The following is a 27215-nucleotide window of genomic DNA, read 5'->3' as shown; positions in this document are numbered from 1 at the left end:
TTCCTTTGCTCTTAGAGTACATTTCTTTACTCTCACTGTCTTAACAGCATCTAAGAGACACCCCTTTGCCTCCTAAGCTCTTCTCACGCCAGTGCCTCTAACTCACACAGACAGACTCAAACCAGCATTCGCCGATGTTCCCAGAATTGCATTGTTACAGTGGTTTTTACTTCAATTTATCTTTTAAAGAGAGTCCACATTTTACAAGAATTCAGGAAGCATCTACATGTTTCAGAGAAGGAAACATATTAAGTCGGATACTCTTGTAGATGATGTGGGGATTTAATATTGTTAACAATCAAAAAATTGCGACAGCAAATTGTGAGTACTTGACAAATTTTAGGAATAATTGATGGTCTTATACACAGATTTTAAGCATATACAACATACAATCTATTGATATAAAATCAATAAATTCATAACAAGCATCAAATGTAATGGGATGTTATCGATGATGATCTGCTGGGATACGATGCAAATGGCTGATTGTTCACTCAGAGATGACAATAATCAGAGTTAATTACTTCAGAGTTAAAATTCACATTGACAATAACGTATTATGGTATGCTTTGTAGGTTTATCAGTCTCATATAATTAAATTGCATTCATATTCTCATGTACAAGTAAATAGTATATATACATTTAATGTAAGACCATGAACTAAATATCAAATCTGTTTGGAATAATAGTTCAACTCTTGAGAAGTATAATTTGAATAAAGAAGTTTTATACTCAAAAATCTGTTAGCTTTACATCCTTGATGAGTTAAACTTCCTTCTGGTAAGATGGGGCTTGGTGGTTCTGTGGTCCAACTTGTGGCCGCTCACCTGGAGCCCATCTAAGCTATAATTACACTGTTCTGCCTTCATAAAGCTTTACAATGTCTCGTACCAGAGGAGCCTGTTTTGCTACATTCCTCTGCATTTCAACATTATTCTTGCATTTCCTTCCAATAAGAAACAGCATCAAAGATGACCATCTTTACCCCTAATTAAAGTGTAAGGAGGAACTGAGTTTAAAACAAATTCCGAGTCACAAAAACTCAAATATGACATTTCTGTCCTGCTGAAACACCCTCTTTTTTGGGCCACTCTTTTTTATGGAAAAGTAAGTTTTCAACAGGAGCAAAGCCCAACAATGAGGAAATACCCTCTGGCAGAGCCACAAGTCCTATTCACACACTTGACATCTGACTGTCACTCATTTTTCTTCCCATGTGCTATCTCAGAACATAAGACATTGTACCCTTGGAGTCAATAGATATTAGCCCTTGGCATTTTGAATGATTCAAGAAAACATAAGGCCAGCCAACACTGAATGAAGAAATTCATACGTCTATAGAGCCTGTTGATTTATAGCAACACCTCAGGGAAATTAAGAACAGACTTGAATATTGAATAGACCGGTTTTATAATACTATACCTTATTCTACATCTAATCTAGTTCTATTATCTTCAGTGTGTTAACCATGTTTCTCACTGTCTCAAAAATTACAGTAGATTTGCTCCTTGTGTTCACAGATAACAAAATACTTCAGTTGCTTTTACTGCTGCATTTAATTATTTTCCCCATAATATATGATGCTATTTGTTAATTTTTTTAATTCTGTTTTTTTTATAAAGTTAAAAGTCCTGTACTGGTAATTAAATTACTGTTAAATTATTGTTTATATGTCAGGTATTCTTTTACATTTGTTTGAGGTCTTAATTTTAATAATCTTTCTTATGTATTATAGAGCAGAACTTAATTCTGAATGAAACAAAAATATTTTCAAATGTTCCTTTTAGTTTGTATAACATGAGTAATACTACCATCATAAAAGGCTGTAATGCAGCTGAGAATCTGTTACATAAACACTTTTGTAAGTGTGATTAATTTAAAATGTCCACCTCTACTTAAAATGATTATGGGGTGCCAAAGTATTCATTAGAATCCCAAAGTTTTCCTTTACTGACATTTACTTCAACATTTCATTTGAAGGTGACTTGAAAAGAACCTGAAAACAATGCTACTTGAATCACACCCTTATGAACTCTGAAAGAATTTGACTGGAATGTTGTTGTCACTTTTCAAAATAAGCCATGAATCACACAAGCAACATGTGTGCACTCATGGCGTTATCTCACCATTAATATGTTCTAGAATTGATGATCACTACACAAACTACGATTTTTCTTCTTTACAAATGTATGATCTAACAGAAGTTATTTTCAGTCTTCACATGTTCAAAATATAACAAAGCCTCTTATTTCCACTGTTTCTGGAATTGGAAGATACAGTATACCATTGCGAAGATATCACATTTAGACATCCTCTGTTCATTCCAAATGTACCAAATTTTCGTAACTATAAGGCAACGTTACAGCAATTTATCAGTAGAAAAATAAGACTTGCCTTCTGAATGAGCTTCTCCCAATATTCTGTGTTTAAGTCTCAGACAAAAGGCAGAAGTGACATGCCTGAATGATTACCGCCCAATAGCCTTAACATCTGTGGTGATGAAATGCCTGGAGAAGCTGGTGTTGTCACACATCAACTCCTCCATCACAGAGTTCCTGGACCCCTTGCAGTTTGCCTACCAGAACAACAGATCAGTGGATGATGCTGTCTCCCTGGCTCTGCATACAGCCTTGGAACACCTGGACACTAAGAACTCGTATGTGAGAATGCTGTTTGTGGACTACAGTTCAGCATTCAATTCCATCATACCCAGTCAACTGGTGACAAAGCTCAGGGGATTAGGTCTGTGCAACTCTGTCTGCAACTGGCTGCTGGACTTTCTTATCGAGAGACCACAGGTGGTGCGGATAGGCAATAAAACATCAACACCACTCACCCTGAGCACTGGAACCCCACAAGGCTGCTGTCTGAGTCCAAGGTTGTACTCCCTGTTCACTCACGACTGCACAGCAAGACACAGCAACAACCGCATCATTAAGTTTGCAGATGACACCACTATAATAGGACTGATCGGTGATGATGACAAGTCCACTTACAGGGATGAAATCGTACAGCTGCTTAGGTGGTGTCATAGCAATAACCTGGACTTGAACGTAAAGAAAATGAGAGAGCTAATAGTGGACTTTCGGAGACACAGGCCACACACTCACAGCCCACTCAGAATTGATGAAACGGAAGTGGAAACAGTCACCAGCTTTAGGTTTTTGGGAATTCACAGCTCTAAAGATCTAACCTGGACTGTGAACACTGACTCTATCATGAAGAAGGCTCAGCAGCACCTTTATTTCTTGAGGTGCCTCAAGCGATGGGGGATGCCAATACATATGTTGGTGAACTTCTACCGCTGCACCATCGAGAGCATCCTCACCAAAGGGATCACCGTGTGGTATGGCACCACCTCTTCACGAGAAAGAAAGGCACTGCAGAGAATGGTCAATATGGCCCAGAAGATCATCGGCTGCGGTCTCACCGAGATTAAACAGCTCTATGAGGACCGCTGCCGTGGTAGAATTCTGGCCATCACAGAGGACAGTCACCACCCCGGGCATGAGCTCTTCACCCCACTGCCCTCAGGCAAGAGATATAAGAGCATACGGATACTTACCACTAGATTCTTCAATAGCTTCTATCCACAAGCAGTGAGATTGGCAAACACATTTAGCCATCCCCCTCGGACCACACCTACACCATCACCATCTACCTCATTATGATTTCTTATTTATTGCACATCTCCAGTAATTGTTTACACGTCTGTATTGTTTACATTCAAACTGTCTACATGTTTACTTGTACATTGTCTACTGTTTGTTTTTATATTGTCTTGATGCACTGTTTGCACTTTGTTTTGTTTTTTACACTTGTTTTACAATTGAGAGACTTTCTGTAAGTAAGAATTCCATTGTACCAGTACCGGTTACATATGGCAATAAAGTTCAAGTTCAAGTTCAAGACTTGTACTTGCTACCAACCAGCAAATTCTTCTAAGAATGTTTTTGTAATTTTGATTATTCCAAATAAGTTCAGAAACAGACTTGATTTTTAAAGTGACTTGTATTTTTTCCATAGAACTGATAATTTCAAAACTTGTTGCAAGTATGCAGTATCCGAGGTAATGTTTGAGGTGAACTCTCAAACATTAAATAAAATAATAATGTATTTGTTTATTTATAAAATATAATTAATAAAATAAACAAATGTGAATTTGGATCATACTACAGTCCACCTATTTCACTATATTTTAAAGTAAAAACAATTTTTCACTGATATAAGATTGAGAACACAATAGCAATTGAAATTAAATAACTTTTAAAAAGTTATATAATTAGGTTTACAAAGCTGTAATGGATTCCAATTGTAGCATTTATGATTCAGCAATATATCACATTCCACATGAACAAAATTCTGCTTCATGGTCTGTTTCATGAGCTGGTCAGTGATTGTAACTTTACCACTTGCAAAGTTGAGAATGGTTTCATTGTTTGCCTTAAAGCAGTGATCTTTAGTGCTAGTTTCTTAGTAATTTGGGATATGACATGTCATGATGAGGAAGTGGATCAGAATATTTTCACATTCTGTTCTACAATTCTGAAACAAATATCCTTCCATTTAATATTTTCCTTCAACATGCATATGACATTTTACGATTTGACTGTAAAGTGCAAAGAAGGACAATGTCAGCTCAATTCATTTGGACCACAGTGGATTAAAGCATACTGATATAGAGAATTTCATATTGGGTTACACAGTGCCCTCCAGTTTTATTCATACCTCTGATGAAATGGAAACACAAAACATGCTTAGAGCAGAATGAGTTACAGACTTGATAATGTGTATCATTTAAATGAAATATTTATGACAAATATAACTTTTCTATGTGCAATGCTATTAAGATTACTACAGATGCAGCCATTCAAAATGCGCGGTAAAAACCCGCGGTACGGTAACCTACCCACAAGCCACCGCGGGGCACCGGAGCATACCGCAGGGCAAGTGATTGGCTGGCCAAAATGACCGACAGGGGCACTCGTGGTGCATTGGTTGGTAGTGCAAAGATTGAATCATTTAATGTCTTTACTGTGCACATTTTAATCCGCTTAGTTTTGAATATTTATATGGATTTTACCACTAAAGGGAAATTTTAGTAGCTGAGCATAAAAAGAAGAGGAGCATAACGCATCTGAAGGTCATAAACGATATTAATTTAAAACATTACTGTATGTATGTAAACTGTACTGTGTATGGCTGGTCTTGGTAGTTTAAAGAAAAAATACACACCAGTCTTCCATTTCTCCCTAAACATTTTAAGCATGAAAGTTTTATGAAACGGTACCCAAATATGCGATTGCTGTATAGAATGAATTTTAATTAAAAAAAAATATTTAACACGAACATTAAGCTGTTTACATCTTCCGCCTGAGAACAGTCACCCGTTGCTACCCAACGCAGAATGGTGATTGGCTGACACCATCTGACACCCCTCTGATTGGAGAAAAAAGACGTGCTGGCGTGCTATACCAGGAAGAGGATTCTTTCCATTCAAAACGTGTATTTTAAAAGTTTAAGAAGTAAAAACCTTACAGCGTACACAGATTTCTAAACTGATCAGGATCGTTATCTTTGTCTTATGCATAATAATGTTCACCGCTCTGTCCAGCAAATTAATAATAAACTTTATTTTATATAGCGTTTTAAACGAATAAGTAATTAGATTGCTCATAAACCTAATCACTTGCTTTTTCTTTTTATTTAGGCTCAGATTACAACTATAGATCGAATTATTAATAACCATAATAACAACCAACCAACAAAAACAACCATATAAACATAATGGTGGTGCTGGACCTTCCAGTTTTATTTATTTATTTTTTAATCGCGTAACATAAACATATTACCGTATGCAAACTGTACTGTATACAATATGTACATGTATATTTAATGTCTTAACTGTGCCCGTTTAAGTATTGAATATTCATATCTAATTTTACCACTGAAGGGAAATCTTAACATAAACATACAGTATATGGCTGGTCTCGGTACTTTAAAGAAAAAAATACACACCGGTATTCCATTTCTCCCTAAACATTGTAAGCTTCGAAGTCTTTAACTAACGTGATACCGGAGTCAACAAGCATACTTTTAGAATTTGATTAAAAGGGAATATAATATGGAATCGCGTATCTCAAGAAATTAATAACGATATAATTATATTCATGTTGCAAAAGAACTGCAACGGACATAAAAACTCCCTTGCATGGTTTCATTACGACCAGAATCGGTCTTGAGATATTTTTAACTTGATTTACAGTATTTGAGAGGTATGTCTTAACACCGATACTACAGTGCTTAAGTACTGCTCACGTATATGTTTCTAGGTTTATATTATGCATTTCATACGGTCAAATTACTTTTGAGCAATAAGAAGCGAGAAACGGTATGCGTTTTACTTTCGTTTTGTGCTGGGACCCGTGGATTGATTAGAGATATCAAGTACATACAAGTCATTTTTTAAATGTTGTAGTTCGTCTTGAAAAAATGTTACGAGTACATCATCTATCAACAATTACACAGGTTCTGTTTCCATATTGCGGATTTTGGTTACGTAATATTATTTTCTAGATTTCACGTTGTGAATATGATGGGATGTCTGATGGGATGTTTCTAAAAATCCATCCTCTGTAAAACGTCTTCTCCAGTTGTCCTGCATATGTATTCGCTAATGAAGCTGTGTGTTCTGAGCCTAGATCTCTACATTTCTGTATGAACCAGCTTAGAGGGCTAAAGACAGCTTGTGTTTAAATTGAGTGTAAGGCAATTTATGCTTCTAAAGTCATGGTCAGCATTTATCTTTGTACTGTGTTGTAAACTTGTTCTGTGCCAAGTCACATTATTTTATAGCGTTTTTAAAGCGTTATCAAATACGGTGTTACTGTAGTTTACTGAGTCCCATGTCACATGGTCTGTGATTGAAACCTGTAAAACCGGTTTAATTCGTCACAGCCAGCACTCTTCAGGTGTGAGAGTCTTCTGCTCAGAATGAAACGCTAAAATGTTTGTGTATATTCTAATGGTAGTGGGGGCGGGGTGTGTGGGAATAAGTTTGGTTGAAACAATTTCTCTGAAAGCATTTTCTTCTTGTAACCGATCTTGTTACAGCATGTTACAGTTTACTATTATTAACCATATTAATTTTAAGTGCTTAATGTAAAATCTTGTAAAAATATATTTTCATTGTTCAAATATACATTAAGTCTGACTATCATATAATAAGTTAAATACAAAACTAAAGAAAAAATAGGGTTAAATATAATTCAAAATATTTTGCTAACAATGTTAACTGTTTATGAATAATAAAATGTATTAACTAAGGAGTAGGATGGCACAGTTGTTAGTATGTTTTTTGTTTTTTTTAACCCAATCTCCGGGAAACCATTAGTACGATGATGAATCGGAGATTCTCAACCCTTGCTGCGTACGACTGGAAAAGAATTCGTGATCGGATCAACGAAATGCTTCGTAGGAGGAGGCAGTCTTTTCCTCTTGTCTAACAGTCTGTCCACAAACAAAACATTCCTGTTAGACAAGAGGAATTGAAAAAAAAACAATGTTGTCAATGAAAACCGGTGTGTGTGTCTCTCCCTGCTGGATGTCCCTCTCACAAACTGCTGAATGAATAAAATAATTTTATTGAAAACGAGTTTGCGATTGTCTGGTCTTTAAATTCTGTAGATACGCGATTCCATATTATATTCCCTTTTAATCAAATTCTAAAAGTATGCTTGTTGACTCCGGTATCGCGTTAGTTAAAGACTTCGATGCTTAAAATGTTTAGGGAGAAATGGAATACTGGTGTGTATGTTTTCTTTAAAGTACCGAGACCAGCCATATACTGTATGTTTAAGTTCCAAAATTAATATCGTTTATGGGCTTCACACGCGTTGCAGTATGCTCAGGCACTAAGTAAAAGGAGATGCTTCGTATTGCTTGACTAATTTTAAAAACTAAGTTATAAATATAAAAATTGCAGGCGCTGCTCTGGTGCGTCGGCTCCTACACAGTGCCTGTCTGCCGTAAGCGTTACAATATACATACAGTACCCAACACTGCTTGTACCCATCTGTCATGTAAATAAAACACCTTGAATTGAATTGAATTGAGGGGAGAAGGGGGGGATACTAAAGCCAATACTGGCTCAATGGGCTTTGACGTGCTAATGCGTTAACGGTCCGGGTGTGGCAGGCTTCCAATGTCAACTCGACTCGATTAGAAGACAATGAACGTATTTTAGCCCTAAATGAATTAATAGCAAACATGGTTTACATAAAATACATTTTTCCAAGAAAGTTTATAATAATACGATCTATAGTTGAAATCTGAGCCTACTTTAAAAATAAAGGAAAAGCATTTTCAAAGAGCAATCACGCTGTGTTTATGAAGAAAAAGTGATTAGGTTTATGAGCAATCTAATTACCTATTCGCTTAAAATGCTATATAAAATAAAGTTTATTTAGAGATGAATGATCAGTGTCGCAGTTTAAATAATGTGAGTCAGGAAACTAACACAGCGCCACCGGATTTAATAACGCAATAAAAACGCTATAAAATAATGTGACACAGTACAGCACAGTACAACAATACTGACCATGACTTTAGAAGCATAAATTACCTTACACTCAATTTAAACACAAGCTGTCTTTCTGTATGAACCTCTAAGCTGGTTCATACAGAAAATGTAGAAATGCATTAGCCTGATCATGATTAAAAAACACATAATTAAACACGCGTTTGCGATTTAAATCAGAACACGATTTAAATCAATATAAATGTTTATATTGTAACGCATACTGTCCCGCCTCCATTTCTCTATAACAATTTACTGTTGCACACACACACACAATAGAAGCAGGAACCACTGTCAGAAGGGAAGATATATTCAAAATATCGCAAATATCGATCATGTTGCGATATTTTGAAATATAAAAGTCAATTGATTGTCCATAATATCGCTTACCTATTTTTTCGAAGAAATGTTTGTTAAAATAAAAGTCCAGCACCAGCTGGATTCGAACACACAACCTACCAGTTGGAAGTCACGCACCTAGACCAGTAGGCTACAAGACAGCTCGCATGTTCAGGTAGGCGAAACAGCCTTACACAGTCCTGCCGCAGTACACGGATATAATCATACCGTTATTAAATTCTTTAGATACGCGATTCCATATTATATTCCCTTTTAATCAAATTCTAAAAGTATGCTTGTTGACTCCGGTATCACGTTAGTTAAAGACTTCGAAGCTTACAATGTTTAGGGAGAAATGGAATACCGGTGTGTATTTTTCCTTGTGATATTTTAAGCTCTAGTTGAATGATAGGTGTCGCATTTTAAATCATTTTCGTAGCTAGAAATTATGAAACGCCCTGTTAAAAGCAAGGAAGTTTTTATGCCCCGTTGAAGTAAAACAAAATGCCTGACAAAGTATGGCTTGGACAGATTCCAAGTGCTTGTACAAATGTGCTAAAGAAATTATACTTTGAGTATACAGCTTGTCCAAAGTCATCCATTATTAATACTATTAGTAATATCTTCAGTAAAGGCTTTGATGCATAAATATTTCTGATAAAGGTAGGTTGTGTACTTCTGTCCAACTGAGCAATCTTGCTTTCATAATATATACCAACATTTTAATGACTGATGATTAACATGCTGTAATACACAGTTCAAAATTAAAGGCTCAAATGCTGTACATGGGAGGTTAAGCTCCCCCTGGCGGTTTTACAAGGCGACGCCGGATAGTTAGTCACGTGACACACGTGAAATGCGTGATACCGCGTGATACTGTGACACGCCCACCGGGGTATGCCGCGAAATACCTCACCCATTTTGAATGGCTGCATCTGTATACTATTTTATTTAAACAAGAAATATTAGCTATAACTCTTTGTTTTATTTGATGTCTATTGTTCCCTATTTCTTGAGGGGTGTAAATTCTTTTAGAGGACACTTTATCTGGCAAGTGGATTAACTTTACCTTTCAAAAAAGAGCTCAAAAACAGCTTTTGAATTTGAATTAATTTGAAGTGATATGAAAGTCAGGATACAATTTGCCATTTAATGCAGCAGCAGAGACTAAATTAGGAGGAGTATCAGGAGACAGGGAAACACAAAAGTAGCATATTAAACAGGTGAGGACTGAAATGCTATAAAATGAATCACAGAAAAGAACCAATTTAATAATGGAATAAAATGATTTATAGTACTGGCTTACAGTATGCTGGTAATAATATTCTATACTCAGCAAGTTAAAATGTAAAGGATTTAGAATAAAATATTGTTACAAATGGGGAGTTATGAAAATGGCAAATATCAGGAAATGACCGAGTGGATTAATCAATATGTAAATTAAATAATCATAACACCCAACTTGTAAAGGATATCTCCAAGAATATACTAGAGCAGCTGGTACAGTAAGAGGCATATGAATTCTTTGTTCTCTGGCACAGCTTTGGTGAAAAGAATAATAGTTCAGGCACACAAATTTAAACTACACACAAACATACAAAATACAAGTTATACTACTTACAAATTTGCAAATAAGGCATCTCAGAGGCCTAAAATCTTAACCACCCAGAAAAACCCCAGATTGATACCATGAATTTAACTCTTAAATAACACCTACAAAGGCAAAGAGATCAGATGACTTTTAAACTAAATAGAATACAACCTGTGATTAAACCCCTCTCTCTCTGTAAACCACCAAATGAATAGTAACTATCTGACCATTCTAAAAGTACACTCACAACAAGGAGAGGCTGTTTTTAACTGATGGATTCTTTACACAGGAAATCAGAGTTCCCTAAAAATAGCAAGTTCTTTTAACAAGGTTCAAATACAGTACTTAGCCCTGATCGGGTCTTTCTGGGTGATCTGGAACAAGGAGCTCTCATCTTTTGTCTTCCTCTTTTTCATCATAATAATGTTTCTTTATTAGCCCTATACAATTTTTTGTATTAGGAATTTGTCTTTTCGCATACCCCAGCTTTTCTCCATGGAGACACAGACACAGAGAAGCTTGGGTCAGAGCACAGGGTCTGTCATTGTACAGCACCCCTGGAGCAGTTAGGGTTAAGGGCCTTGCTCAGGGGCCCAACAGAGTAGGATTCCTCTGCCAGCCACAGGATTTGAACTAGCAACCTTCCAGTCACAGGCGCATATCCTTAGCCACAGAGCCACCGCTCCGCCCTAATGTTGAACTCACTGTTGTATCTCTCCTCTGTCTTCTCCTGCATCTGCCTGTTTTTTTTGTGTCTTTCTGGATTGTTGATTGTCATTTATCCATAACTTAATTAATCAAGGTCATCTTTACGATTGCTTTGATTGCTGAATCTGAGTCAAATACATCTCAGCAAACTTGCTTTGAAGCTGCAAATGCTGACATTAGCCAGGTGTTACTCATTGTGTTACTTTTTGTGTCGAAATTCAGTTCATAGCTATATGGTTGTGGTGGCAGACTAAATGCTTATATTACATGACAGAGCTTGGTAAAAGTATGCATAAGAAAAACCAAGACATCATAATAAAGATAAAAGAACCACTTGTGTCTTATTACACAACATACCCTGCGCTTTCAGCTCTGCTCAACAGCATCTGCGTCTATGTGTGATAGATGTCAGACTAATTCATAAATTATTTAAGCAGCTGAGGAATATTAAGAAACACCTTATCATACACAAAATACATACTTATTTGGCTTTTACCTTGCATTAATGCACTATATCACACTCGATGACAAAGACAATGCAGACAATAAAGAAATATAGTGTGACTGTCACTAATTTGTCACTACAGGAGACAACCCATACTCAAGGTATCCCTCTGTGAAGCCAACAGTGACCATATTTCAGTGGTGGAACCTGCTGCAAATGCCTTTGTTTAGTAGCTGAGTAGTAGTAGCAGAGTGACATGGCATGGTGCATTGGCTCAGTGGGTGGCACACAGATACTGTATAATGGTTTGCATTACCAATTCACAGTTCTAGAATCCTGAGTTTGATTCTAGCCTTCGGCACCACCGTGTGCATGTTCTCCTTACTCGGGTGTCCACCCAGTTCCAAACAACATCAGTAAGGGGTTTGATTGCTTACTTTAAATTGTCGCTCCCTCATTCTCCCTCCAGATCTCTGGTCATATAAGGAAGGAAACTGAGTACTTCACCTAATTACTATGCCATGGCAAGAGTTTTATGTTGCTCTTTCTTCTACCCATAACATGGTATCAGTGTAATGGACAGATGAATTCAATATTATAGTGATTTTAATAATTCACTATGCCCCTAATGCACACTACTGTAAATTCTGATGTGTGGTAATGTATTATTTAAACCACAAGGTACAATCTAAAACAAATACAAATTATTTTTATACAGAGTATATCTCGTATTTGTGAATATGAATAAATATGCATACTATACCTGTGCGGCTCAATTGCTACTGCATGTAATGAATAAGACATAAACTATTTTAATATAAACCTTACTTATTCAGTGGGTCCTTACTTATTCAGTGGCAGTATTTTAAACAGCATTACTTAAACTAATATCAAAAGCTTTCTGCATTTTGATACTGAAAGAGAGAATGTGTCCATATTTGTCAACCAATCAGTCAGTTTGTTTCATTCTACAGTATACCTTGACCTGCTAAAACATCTACTGGAAAGACTTAAACATAATATTTCAGTCATGTGCAAATATATTCTCACCACAAGACTTCTTAGGTCATTCCGTTTGGTCATTCCGTCCTTCGGATGAGACGTAAAACCGAGGTCCTGACTCTCTGTGGTCATTAAAAATCCCAGGGCGTTTCTCGAAAAGAGTAGGGGTGTAACCCCGGTGTCCTGGCCCAATTTCCCCATTGGCCTTTACCAATCATGGCCTCCTAATAATCCCCCTCTATGAATTGGCTACATTACTCCGCTCTCCTCCCCACTGATAGCTGATGTGTGGTGAGCGTTCTGGCCCACTATGGCTGCCGTCGCATCATCCAGGTAGATGCTGCACATTGGTGGTGGTGGAGGGGAGTCCCCATTACCTGCAAAGCGCTTTGAGTGGAGTGTCCAGAAAAGCGCTATATACAGTAAGTGTAAGCAATTATAATTATTATTATTATTCATAATGTCCACTGACAATCTGGCCAAAGCATGGCCTCATTTAGATACTGCATCATGCATCTGATTCTCAAATCCTACTATCTGTGCTTTTACCTCAAGGCTTCCAGCTGTAGTTGTGTCAGAAAAGCAGAAAGGAAATAGAAAATGTAGAATTTATTCAGTAACTTCATGGCCTTTGCTTAATAAACAGACAAGCAGGTCCAAAGGGTATTTTATTTGGCTGAAAAGTAAGTCTAAATGCCATCAATAGTTTTTCTACATTGGAGAACTAATGCTTTCTTAGATACAGTCCCACGCATAAAAATGACAGTCCATTTCATTTCTATTTTCTTTGAAAAACCTGAATTCCATTTAAGCACAGGTTTTATGACTGTACTCAGATAAAGCTAAATTCTATTCAAGTAATTGTAAATTCAATACAATCCTTGCAGGTTTACTATTATGTGCTTTCAGGATTTTTATCAAACTAATGGCCACCCACACATGATTCAAGAAACACTTATTGGTTTACCATTGTTCTAATAAACATTACAACCAAGATCAATTTACAGATTAATTACACAACATGCAAAATGGTAATCTACATCTAATGACTGGTTTCGATCATACTTAATTATCTCTGCTCTATAATAAAACAATTCACAAATGTTATGATGATAAGAATTATTTTATCTCCTTATTATGTTAAGGCAAATTGACCATTCAGATTTTTATATTGACCCTTAATCAATTATGTCACAAAATGAATTGTAAGAAAAATCCTTAAAAACAAATAAAACAAAGTAAAAAAAACAATTTTACTTTCAAGAGTAAGAGTACCTAATTCCTGTAAAATATGCTCTAACAAAGAAATACTTTTAGCAAGTTTTAATGAAGTAACTATGGCACCATTCTCTGTAATGGTATGTTTCCCTTTAGAAATAAATTACTTTCAACCACTCACGGTAAATCATTTTATTATCGTATATCTAGAGACAGTTTTACAGACCCCGGTAAGCAATATTCTTAGACTTGCTTATCTAAATTAACAGCAGGTAGTAAGGAATTGTAGTAATTACTGTCAATGAAAGTGCTGGATTAACTTAAACTTTTCAATTTATTGAAGGATTAATGGATATGACATATGTAATGTAATGGAAAATTATGTATATAGCATAGGCAGTGGGTAAGTCCAAGGTCTCATAACTTTAGCCAGCAGATATACTGTATCATTCTGCAAATCACAACTGGCAACCCACTAATGCCAAGTACAGTAGGTGTGAGTCTGGCCATACCTGGATCAGAGACCTCCTGAGAAAGCTAAGTTTGCTGCTGAAAGAAATCTTAGTGGGATCAGTAGAGGTCACTCATGCTGCAGACTCTGTTGGTCCCTATTGCCCCAGTACAGTGAAGGGGACACTTTATTGTTTTTCCTCCCCTAGTGCTGTGCAGCTCATTTATTTGTTGGCTGTCAGGAGCTGCCCATGAAGTGGGGGTACTGTCACGCTCTCTACAGCTAGAGGGCACTCCTACTCTGTCCTGTCCCTAGTTTCCTGTGCTTTGCTGTCCTTCCAGTGTCTCTGTGCTTAGGGCTACGTATATATTTCCGGGTCACTCTTTCCTATTCGCTCAGCATTGAGGTTCGGATGTCCTGAGACCTGCCTAGCACCAGGTCGCTCCTCCTGTCTATGGCCTGAGGGCATTGGTTTCTATAACCAATTTCCTAAACAGCTGAGCACTGTTAAATTCCCAGGTTGTACAGTATGTTCTCCTCATGTTGGCTTCCTTCGGGTGCTACAGTTCCCTCCCACAGTACAAAGACAGGTAGGTTAACTGGCTTCTGTGAAAAATTGGCCCAGTCATGAGTGCACGTCTGTGTGTGCACCCACCAATGGTATGGTGTCCCATCCAGGTTGTATCCCACCTTGCACCTCTTGCTTGTGGGCATAGGCTCCGGCAACCCTGCAACCCTGTATTGAATAGTGTCTAGAAAATGGATGGATGTGTTACTAAAAAGAGTTAAAAATGATAGACTGAATACATTTTAATGCAGTGATATCCCTTTTGGTAGTCAGGTTATTGTAACTACACAATCAATTAAACCTCCACATAAAGTAAAATCAGCTTTTGCGATTAATATTAGCAAAGTGAACATCAAAACACAGGTAATTAAAAATCCCTTTCCTCTTTTCCAAGGTGATTTTATTTATTTTAGCTCTTGCCGAAACTCTTGCAGATAATCTTCAGTTTTAATTATTAATCATTTCAGTAAGTGTCTCTCTAAACCCTCTGAGAAAACATAATCCAACAATCATTTTAAAAATCACTAATGTAGATTCTCTGATTCACTTAAGACTTTCTCTCCTTTGGATTATATTTCCTTCCCGTAACAGATGTACCTGCTTTACAAGTCATAAACTCGCAAATGAGTCAGTGGTGCTAGGAGACCAAAAAAAAACAGTGCAATGATATTTGCAAGGTTTTAATATTTATTTATAATGAAATATTGTGTGGAAACAATTCATCTTTGCGGCAAGTACTTGATGAATATTTAATGCTGGATGATCCTGTCAGAAAGAGCAAAACTAAAGGGTGGAGTTTGAGTAAGTGAGTTTTCTCATACAGTACATTAAAATGGAGTGTTGTGTAATGAAGGCTGCCGACACTAGTGACACTTAAAATTGAGCCAATTTGTTAAGAACTTTGGAGAGCAAATTTTACACATCAGCGTTCAACAATATCTTACAAAACAGTATTGGAAATACATAATCTTTAGCAGTAGCAACCCTCATAAGATTAGAATAGAAAGGATTTTTCATATCCTCACTACTCTCTTCTAAGTATGTTAATACTAAATTCTGCGATTGGTTCTAAATGATCTACTCTATAAGATGACCTGAAGCCTTTTGTCCAGAAAAACCATACCACCCCTGAGGTGTTGATACTATTATCTACCTTGTGCTTTTTCCTCTGGCTTGTTTTCAGGGTACTATGACAGCAGATGCTGGCATCTCCCCATCTGCATTTTATTGTGTCGGTGCCTTATTGGGACGAACGTGCAAATTTCTTTTTACCCTAAAAGCAATGGTTGACATAGAAACATTGAAATGACATTTCTTTGAAACTCTGTTGAATTCTATTCACCCCCTTAGTTATATAGAAATACAAAACATACTTAATGTATAAATGTGCAGCTGATATGACATGACAAAAATTTTAGTCAAGTAATCCAGTTCAATTCAAAACTGTATTATTCTTTAGAAAAGATACATTTAAACCAGCTGAGGGAAGAGACGTGAAAAATGTGTAAATCCTTTTCCTGCCTTTGCCACACGGTTTGGTAGGCTGTATTTCTGGTGAGACAGATCGGTACAGTACATGGCACCAAAGCACATAGACTGGTAAAGTACTGTTGTAAGATGTGCATGTCCAGATAGTCACTAGTCACTTATAAATATTGTGTTACGATCCCTGCTTCCCGGCAACGGAAGAGGCAGAAGAAGGCGTAGCCCAGGTTCAATTAGACAACCTATGAGAGCACGTATTCACCTCCGTCTCATCTTGTACTTAAGCACAGTTTTTCCCTACAGTACCTTCTTGCTCGGTATTGCTTTTCAGTTTGAGCTATTTTGTCGCGCTTCGCCTTATTCCTCGTTGCTACTTTTTGGTTACGGACTCTTGGTTTTCTCCTTCGACTACGGCTTTTGGATTACGGCTTGGCTTCGGTAACTCTCTCCCTGGTTTTGGATTATTGGCTTCCCCCTTGGACTTGGTTTTGTTTCTCAATATAGATCACCTTCAGGGTTATTTGTTCAGCTCCCGCAAGTGGGTTCATTACTTGGTTTCGGTTTCATTGGCCGAATCTTTAACATATTGATTTGGAATTCTATTGTTTTGCAAAAGATATTTGAATTAGTATATTGTGGTTCTTCTTATCAATTTTTTTCCTTCATACTGTACATACTGTGGGACTCAATGTTTACTTTGCACATTGCAAAATTAGAACTGCAAATTGTAGTACGCTCTCAATGTGACTGGCCTTTCTTTCATTTAGCCCTACGGCTCTCTTTCAGTACATGATCTTTAAAGAGCCTTTCTCATGCCATGTTTAGAAGTAAGGTTACAGTACAAATGATTTATATGCAGTAAAAAACTTTGAATGGGGAACAGAAATAAAGCAAGCAATAAAGGCATTTCATCATTTCAGTACAATGTCCATTCTAATAAACTGGATTTTTTCTACTGTATTGGCAAAAACCTCACTGTAGTCCATTAACTTACTTATTATGAAATGTATTTTAAAGGCCTATACCCACAAAGTTGTTTAATTAGTAAAAAGTCAAAACTGTACTCCCATGAAGTGTACTGTATCCTTACTTCTTCCCCAGTAATGCCAGGCCTTCCTGTGTCCTACATTTGCTGCTTGTTTATAAATCCAAAGTCCAAAGTTTGACAACAAATCAGCCAGCCACAATTCAGTAATGGTGAGTAGCTGGCTGGCAGGGGATTCTTCATTTGCATAAAGGTCACTCACATCAGCCTGTTCCTTCAGGAGGCAACACACCAGCCTCACACTTTCCACTGACCTGTAAAATTTCACAGTGGCTGTAAGCGTGCTCAGTAAATGATGCAATCTGAAAGGATGTCACTCCCCACCTCCATGATGAGTGTCTGTGGTGAGTTTCAAGTAAGAGAGGAATAGCAGGGGGCACCTACTTCATGCTACTCTGACTGCCTCATTCTACCCCTCAGGATGTACCCCTCTACCATGCCTCAAAAAACATTACTCTCAATGAACCATCCACATTCAGAAAAGGTACTGTTCACATTAACAATGATGCTTTCTGACGAACTGTTGCCACCTTTCTTTTTTCTGGCACGAGGTCCTGTCTCTTGAAATAATGTTTTCCAGCCATGATAATCTTGCAAATAGCCATTGAGTTTGTAGCTCAGAGATGCAATTTAACTAAAACATTGTAAGATGAATATATTCAGGTAATTTTATCTGAAATACAAAATAGTGCACTGCGGCACATTCCAAAAAACCATTATATTCATTAGTGTTTCAAATCTTTCTTAAGGTATAAATATTTTAAATGACCAAAAAGGTTATTTAATACATGCTGTACTTGTATGTATTTCATATTTGTACTGTTTATACACAATGCTGTGTAAACGTTTTAGACATCAACTGTTGAAACAATCAACAGTTATAATATTTGTTTAAGCATCAACAATTATTTCTAATACTCCACTTTTGTTTTGTAGAATAAAACAAGTCGTTATCATCACTGTCAATAACTGCTTAAACTATACAGGGTCACTGTGGCCCAGAGCCTATCCTGGGAAGCACTGGGCGTAAGGCAATAAAACAAGTTTGACTTTTATTAATATGGTGAAGTTAGAATATCTAAAATTACAGTTGGGTGTTTTTTGAAAATTAAGTGTGCCTCAGGAAAACTACTTTCACACTTCAAAAAGAGTCATTGACCACTGTGTGTTATTTTATTGACAAATGGCTGTGAAACCAAGTCTATAAATACATAAATAATACAGAAACTACAGAAAGTCCAAAGAAGCATGTTAAGATACAATAACTAGAAGAGTCAAAAAGAAGCAAATCAATTAACAATATAAATGTAAGAAGAATGTGACTGTAAGAATGATAGTGATAAAATTACAGTCGGCCAGGAAATACTGGATCGGACCCCAACAATAACAGAAACCAAAATGTATGCAAAAGTCCAAATCCAAAATCAAAATATGTACAAATAAATAATCACCGGTAAAGGTAAATTCAAATATTCTTGACAATTATTTTATATACATTGGAATCACATTACCAATTCAAGAATGGTATTGTGCTAATACCCTTACTAGGAATCATAAATGATTGAAGCTACAGTACATAAAAGTTTTAAATAGGGCAAACTATTTTACCTAACTAAAAAGTACTGTACGTTAAAATTTTATAATAACACACAGATTCATGATTTGCGCTGTTCATTAATTTATTTTCATTATTTAATTTACGCAAAACAGGAATTTATACAGGACAATAATGGTTGTTTGACAAGCCTTTGAAATAAAACAAAAACACCTTGATTTAATGATACAGAGATTACGTGGACTGCATATAATTGAGACTTATGATATCAAATGTCCATCTTATAATTCTTTCTGAGTACCAATTTTATTCTAACATGCCATTGAAACATTTGCTCCCCTGCTGCAATGTTTACAGCAGTTAGAGAAGATTACTTGAACACTTATGACAAAGATTAGATTGCAGAAAGCCCACTGACAATGAGGTTTCACAACGGTGCTCATAGGTTGAATTCAGAACAGGCTATTAAATTTTTATTTTGTTTTCATGTGCAGGAGCTATTTAATGAAACTCCCTGACTCTGCAATAGAGCACAATGAACAGATCACAAAAGGCCCTTGAGGAAATATATTACTGTCACAAGCCCTTCATCCAAAACTGACCTCAGATTTGCAAACCTGCAAAGTGGAGAATGCAAAATTCGACAAAGTTTGACAACATATTAGTTCCTTCAATAGAACTCTCATGTGTGTGAAGTTTTAATTTCCAAAGTTTTTTATCTTATTTCGAGACTCCTTTATGACAAGAAACTTTAGATTATTTATCTCAACAAATAGAGAGCATTATTTTTATGAGGAATAATGACGCCTAATCAGAAAATGTATTATGTTTATTAAAAACTTCAGGCATTAAGAATTTTGGCACAACCCACTTTCACAAAGACATTAACCAAAGGAATAGCTGTAAAGTTGCAAATGGAGGCGGAGGGAGGAAGAAGGCAAAAGAAAACAAATAAGAGGAGAAGAGGGACACTGTGATTTTTGTATACTTGAAAGTGATATCATGAAGGATTATACAGTAAGGGCAGCGGATATGAAGGATAATTTCGTTGCTATCATTCCTACTGAACTTTCATTACAAACTCAATTAATAAACATCGCATATTTTTGGCTCTATAAATTCCTGTATTCATGATTTACAAATCTGGTCCGTAATCCCACTGAACTCATGTTTTCCAGAGCTTCGCAAGCTACTTTTAGCAGCTGTATAACTCCACGGGACTAAGACTGCTTTCTCATGATTTAGATTAATCATGTTCTCCTGAGGTACTGCGTGTCTTTTGAAGGCTTGAACAGTATTTCATATTGCGGAAGACATACTTGAACTCAAGTGTAAACATTTTGGTTCACAGATAATCCACAATAATATGCATTGGCCTTTTGTTGTCAGTCTGCATCTCAAAGTTTCTGATAAAAAGTACTGTATTTAGTTGGTGGGAAGATTCATTATTATGGGAGGATTCATTTATATGGACAATAAATTTACTTCTTATCACAAAACAATTCTCTGTCTACTGTACATGTACTTGTCAAACAGCTTGTTCATTAGACATGCTTGCATTTTTCTAAAAAAGTTCCAATTCAAAAAAGCCAGCATCTTCAATAGACAAGCCAGCTGCACTGGATAAAATACACCTCATTACTTCAAAGTAGTTTATTTACTTTTAGAATGCATTATACTACTTTTTGTTACTGTTCTCTCTGCGTTCACTCATGTGTATGCATAGGTGTCTGTGTCTGTGCTTGCTTTCCATTCAAATTGGAAAACCTAAATATATCAATTCTAATATCACTCCATGTCTCACGCAAGGCAGGCAGTTGCAATCTCCCAGAGGTTCTTTGATAAAGAGATTTGTTTTTGGATTCGCCACTTCACTTTAGGCTGCAACTGTTGATCCTGTTTATCCATATGACCATCATCTGTCCTTGAACGGTGAATGATTTGATTTAGAAGTATAAGCTTAGTGTTTGTGCTTCTCTTGCAAACTTCAGTCACAAACAAGGTGTTTTCAATCAAAGTGCTCCATGTACTACTTACCCTTGAGAGGCTACAAAAACATTTTTGCATCTTTTTTTTCACTCAGTACAATAAAATACAATATAGATTTGTATAGCACCCTTGGGACAAAACTTTCCTCAAGGCACTTCACAAAACCAAAGCACCTGGTTAAGTGGTGCTGAATTTACTCAACCCAAGAGAACAAGAACAGTATCTGAAAAATATCTCAGAAATTTCCTTGAAACTGAAGTCATTAAGTTTAGACCGTATTAGCTCACACATTCACCACCCATTAGCAACGTATCAAAATATCACCATTTAGTCTCCAATGTTTTGTTCTCTTTGTAATGTTTTAAAAAATATTTAGAGATTTTGATAGAAGTTAACAATTCTAACTCTTATTCTATGGCTTAAATAATTATAATGCCTTATCTATGCCTGTTAGACAAAAGATAACAAGTAACAGCCTATTAAAGATTATTTAGATTGCCATTAAATTTGTAATATCGGTTCTTTATTGGATCAATATACTGTTTTAAAAAGATTCTCTTCTTTATTTATTGCTGGTACAATGCGATTCTTAATGCTGTGTTTGACTTCAACACATCTAAACATTTTCTACATTGAAGTGCATTTAAAACTAAGAACAGGAGAAACTCCTCCATGACAAGTGTAATGGTTATAAAGAACAAATTACCCAGGCATGATGTTGAAGTTTATACCCTGGTACCTTTCAAGAAATGGCTGGATAAGATACTGTACAGTACATTGCTCAATTCAGTACAATTAACTTGGGTAAATTGACAAAATTGCCCATTCTAATTTGTAACCTTTCTCTTGTTTTCAACTCTACAGTATATTGCCATCTTTTAACAGTTTCTGAAAGGGCAGAATTTTACAGCAAAATCCTGTATGTTTATATCTTCTTCATGATATACATGGTGGCTCACTTAAGGTATTCACATCCATTTAAATACTGAAATGGTTATTTTAGGACTTCTAAATCTATTGTCACACAGTGATTCCATGGATGGGAGTCAGTATGTTTATTGTTGTGTTGCTTTTTCTTAAAAAGGCTTATAGTATATTCTGATCAAAGTATGTCCCCACTTGCCAAACAGATAAAAACAGCTTTGTAAAATAATAGCTTCCATATCTTAAAAGGCAAAAGGGAATCAATAAACACTAGGCAGCCATTGCTATGGTGTTAAATGTGCACTTATACAATTTTAGACATTTTTATTCTTTAAAGAAAAAGAAAAGGTCATTCTTATTCAATAAGACAAAACAGAGTATGAGAGTATTAAATAACTGAAAATGGGTCTTTACGCTATGTAATAAAACAAAAAAAAAACAGAAGAAAGATGGAAACATAGAAAAATGTCGAACTATTATTAAGCTAATCATCTGTCACAGAGGTCACTACTCTCCTAGGATCAAATAAAACCTTGTCATTTTACCATTTTAATCAGTAGGTCGCTGTAAATGCATATTATTAACTATCTAGAGTGTGCAGAAGGTTACCACTGTATGTGTTCCACCTCACAAACTTGCAGCAAAAATGTCCCAGCGAATAAATGAAAAGGAGAATTAAATTGTGCTCCTGTAGAGACTTGGGAAACATAAAATTACCTTCAAATGACTTCTGCTCTTTTGTCTTTTTATAGATTCAAAATGCCAGAATGCCAGCAATTTGAAGTAAAGTACAATAAATTAAATCCTGACATGAAACAAAACATAGAGTGCAGATAAATACAGTAGTTATTGTATTCATACACAGTGGAAACTTGGCTACTTTTGCATTCGTTCTAACTAGCAAGACTTGAATGGTATTTTTTTCTGCAGTCAGTCTTGAAGTATATTAATTGTATAGCAAAGAGGATGCAAAATGTTATTTATTTAGTCCTTATTGTCCTGGTGTGCCTATCAAGCAAAGGGCATCCCAGGGTCCATATAACTTTACTGTATACAGTATGTGAAAACTAAAATTTACAGTATTTAATGCAGCTCATTCTCAAGAGCCCCCATTCTATGTTGCCTTCATGTAGACTGAAATTTGGACTTAGGCATCTTGTACTGGCAAAACTAATACATACCGTAGACTGACTTATCAAAGGAAGCCGTTCAAAAACACACTCCAAAGAAAGCAGACAATGTGGCACCCTCGTAAAATTACCTACTTGCATTCTTAGTACTTTCTTGAATTAATTTTTCTGACAACCTTAATAAAAACTAACATTTAAATCTTGAAAAACATTTAAATTAAGATGAGAAAGTTCTACCAAGGCTGTAAAATAGAAACACATTTGGTTTACAAACATAAAAGTTAATGTGACATCTTGCAAATTTTTTGATGGGTGTTAATTTGCCAAGTAATACACACTTAAAAAAGGTTGAAGTGAAAAAAAAAGATTTGTTAATGAGAAACAAATTAGACAAATTACATGTAATCTAGACTGCAATTAAGGATCCCTATCTGCACAAGCCACAATCTGCTCTTGCTTATTTTCTTTCTCTCGAACAACAAACATCATTCATCTAATGTTGATGCAGTCTGATGTTTTATTTTTCAACAGTGATCTATCATTCTTTAATTGCAGTACGACTTGAGAATTCAGAAGTACTGCATCCATCCATTTTCTAATCACTTTATCCAGTACAGGGTCACCAGGGAGCCTAAGCCTATCCAAAGAGCAAGGCAGGATGCACACTGGATGGGACACCAGTCCATAGAAGGGCACACACAAACACGCACACCAGGGCCAATTTTCCCATAAGTCAAATCATCTACCATTATGTCTTTGGACTATTGGAGGAATCTAGAGCATCTGTAGCAAACCCATGCAAACACGAAGAGATCATGGAAATTTCACACATATAGCTCCCCAGGACTGAAATTGAACCCAAGGCCCTACTAACCACTGTGCCAGTGTGCCACCCAAGTATTTCATTTACACTTCAATTTAAATGTAGACCTTACTGTTTTAGTACATTAGCCCAGACAATGGGGCAAAAAAAAATCAGTGTCAGGTGTCACTGGGCCAGAGTGTATCCATTGTGTCCACTGAAGTGTATCCAGATCTTCCATCACTGATCATGCTGTATCACTTTATTGATCTCATGAGAACTCAGATCTATCCTGGAGGAGTTCTACACTCAGCTCCATGTCTGGGAGCAGGACATGGCCGTAAAGCAAAACAACCACCAAAAAAGTCTCTTTCACACTGATACCCTTAAGCAACATTGCATTAAATCTGAGGTTTGCCAAGCAATTTGGAAGTCATTGTGAAGAAATGGCTCTGAGCAGGTATGCAAGAATCTTAGGGTTCCACTCCTCTCATCTTACAACAACCATGGTATCACAATGATAATACAATGTATTCATATTATTTTCACATTTCTGTAATGAACACAACTCCATGAAAAAGCAAAATAAATACATAATAGGACATCGTACATATTAATATCAAATGAGTGATTTCTGATCTGCCCCATAATAGTTATTTTGAAGCCTTCTGATTTATTGACATAAATTGATATTTTCAACACTATTGTGTTAATTTTGTCTACATTCTTTTGCAAATTGTAATGAGATTCAATGTAAATTTAAGGTTTCAATGTAAATGTTTCAACAGTTACTGTTCGTTTCACAAAGACACATTAAATTTCTTGGATCCTACAATTCATATGTATATTACTTCAGAAAAGGCAGATGTCTTGTTTTCTTTTTTATTTAACGTTTTAAAGGTCACCAGGAGCCCAGTTTTCATAATCAAAATTAATCTCAACAGTCTCTTGGTATGTTGTAAAAAGTCAGCATCTGCCTGCCATTTGAGTTAAGAAAACAGAAGTGGATAGACTGAGTAATCAAAAGAATAAGGATTAATGACCCCACAATCCAAGTTACATAAGAAGAATATTCCGTAAACACCGGATATATACAACTAGCTAAAATTTAATATAGCAAATTTTGTTATTGTATTTGGACTTAAAGGTTGAATTCTAAAGATGTAAACAGAGAATGATTGGTTGTCCACAGGATGTGATTCCCATAAGCAAAAGGAAGTTGTGGTTTCTATTGCCTACACTACAGGCTTACAGGCCCTGTTTCTGCATGAAATGAAATTGCTGTGTCAAAGAGTAATAATCACTTTGTGACAAGTTTTATTCTGAAACACTGATTCCTGTCAAGAGAACTTTTGGACATTGATCGTGCTCATTCAGTCTTGCTATTACCCCAACTAGCACTCAAAGAAAAACAGAGCCCTGGGCAGGCTGCCAGTATGGTCTCACTCTTCAGCAGCCAGTTTATTAACCTTTGGGTACTAGTAACAAGTACAAGCTCAAATGTTCTCAAAAAGTATCTTGTCCTTAGTTTATTAATATCCATAATGTACTGTATGTCGCTTAGCAAAACAGACTACTTGCTCCTAATACTAATCCCCATCTATCAAAAAAACAAGTGTCACGAACATGGACTAAGATCCATGTCAGGTCTTGTAGTAGATCCTATGCGATGGAGTAAGAGCTGGAAAAAACAGGAGGCGTGGTAAAAGGAAACACACAGGGGTTTAATAGTGCACAAAATAATAGTGACAGTCCATGAGACAGTGAACGGGGGAGACAAAGAACGGCATCCAAATCCAAACAGGTCCAAAGGCAGGTCAGGGCACAGTCTTAGAGTCCATCAGCGAGTAATCCATCCTGGGACGCGACAAGATTAAAATGCCCGGGAGGGGGGAACACACGGACAGACAAAACATGGAGGTCCAAGGGTGATGGGACGAGATCCTCCAGACCCCGGGCTCAGGAAGCGGGAGGTGTCGGGGATGAGGCCTATGCCCTCAGGAGACGGACGTAGGGTTTCCTGGTGCCAGGCAGGCCTCATGACATCCTTGCCCTGATGATGAGCCCCAAGGACTGGAGAAGCTAGACTTTAAATAATACACCTAAAAAGGTACATCTGGGGAGCTTAATCATAAGAACAATAAAAGGAGTAGTGGAGTGCCCTCTAGGGAGGGATGTCAGGCGTGACAACAAGGACAGGGGCGTGTTCTCCAAAGACAGAACTGCAAGTTTAATGAGGGTCTTGTTGCCATTCAAGCAATTTGTGGACATTTAGGAAAATAGAAATCTTATTATATACAGTATAACAATGGAATGTTCTATTTTAAATAATTCCATTAATTACAGTGTACTATATATATTTCAAGTTTTTGTTTAGTATAATGCAAAGTGTATAATTTAGACAGATGGATGGATACATTTGTGTAAAACATATGCAGAATACAAATTACAATTTGAAATCCCTTTGCATTTATTCTGTTGGCCCTTTATAAATTATGTAAGCATTTTTACAATGTACTCCTCAAGTAATGTGGATGAGAGGCTGCCCTATGTATATTAAAATCTAACCGCAGTGTTATCTTTGGCAATGAAACTCTCAATGTTCTCAGCTTTGCATTAGAGAGTAGGCACATTAAAGACAACTAGAGCCACATTTGAAAATTTCTATGACATTCTCAAAGGGTTTATCAATGAATATTTAACATTGGGTGAGCTATGTGCTTAACTTATTCACCTTGTTTTTACTTTATAAATTTACTGCAATGTTATCTTACTCAAGGGGACTTGTAAAATGTGATAGAAAAAGACTTCCTGTAGCCACTGTTGATATTTTACATACTGTAGCTCTCCTCCCACCCCCTGAAGCATAACTTGCATCACTGTGGGGCTCATTGCATTCTTTTGTATTAATCTCTGCATCTGATTGGGTGAAATACAAACCAAGATAGCACAAGGCTGTCTTTGGTTCAAAGTCTCGCAGATCATTTATTGCAATGGACACAAGCGCCGTACAGGGTGTAAGAGCTCAATTTTGAGAACAGTCATTAAACTTTTAAACATTCACAGCCTCTTCAAAGAGAGCTTTATACTTTACAACCTGAAAAATGTTCTAGAAGTGTCTAACATGTCAAGTTTAGAAGTCATTTTAAAATGTTCTGACAGAGGAATAGCACAAGTAGCTTTTTGGTCATGACTCACATTCACTCAGACAAGAATGATGTTCCTTCGTCCTGATTTTGTTACATATTGTAACAAAAGATTGTTGGGGACTGTATTTTGGCATCAGACAATGATCACTGGCATTGTATATCACAAACTCACTGTTAGTGAGTGAGTTAACTCATGTGCCAGGGACTCTGGTCTGTGAGTAGAGAGTGAGCTTCAA

The 27215-nt window shown here is 36.4% G+C and overlaps 1 protein-coding gene across 1 annotated transcript in view; it reads right to left on the bottom strand.

Moving 5' to 3' along the window:
• Nucleotides 1–27215, bottom strand: part of sorcs3a (sortilin related VPS10 domain containing receptor 3a) — a 290460-nt gene that overhangs the window by 165467 nt on the left and 97778 nt on the right. The window lies entirely within an intron of this gene.

Source organism: Lepisosteus platostomus, chromosome 6 (genome assembly GCF_059453375.1).
Source record: "Lepisosteus platostomus isolate fLepPlt1 chromosome 6, fLepPlt1.hap1, whole genome shotgun sequence".
NCBI lineage: Eukaryota > Metazoa > Chordata > Actinopteri > Semionotiformes > Lepisosteidae > Lepisosteus > Lepisosteus platostomus.
The sequence above is the reverse complement of the archived record's forward strand: the minus strand, read 5'-3'. Positions and strand labels throughout refer to the sequence as shown.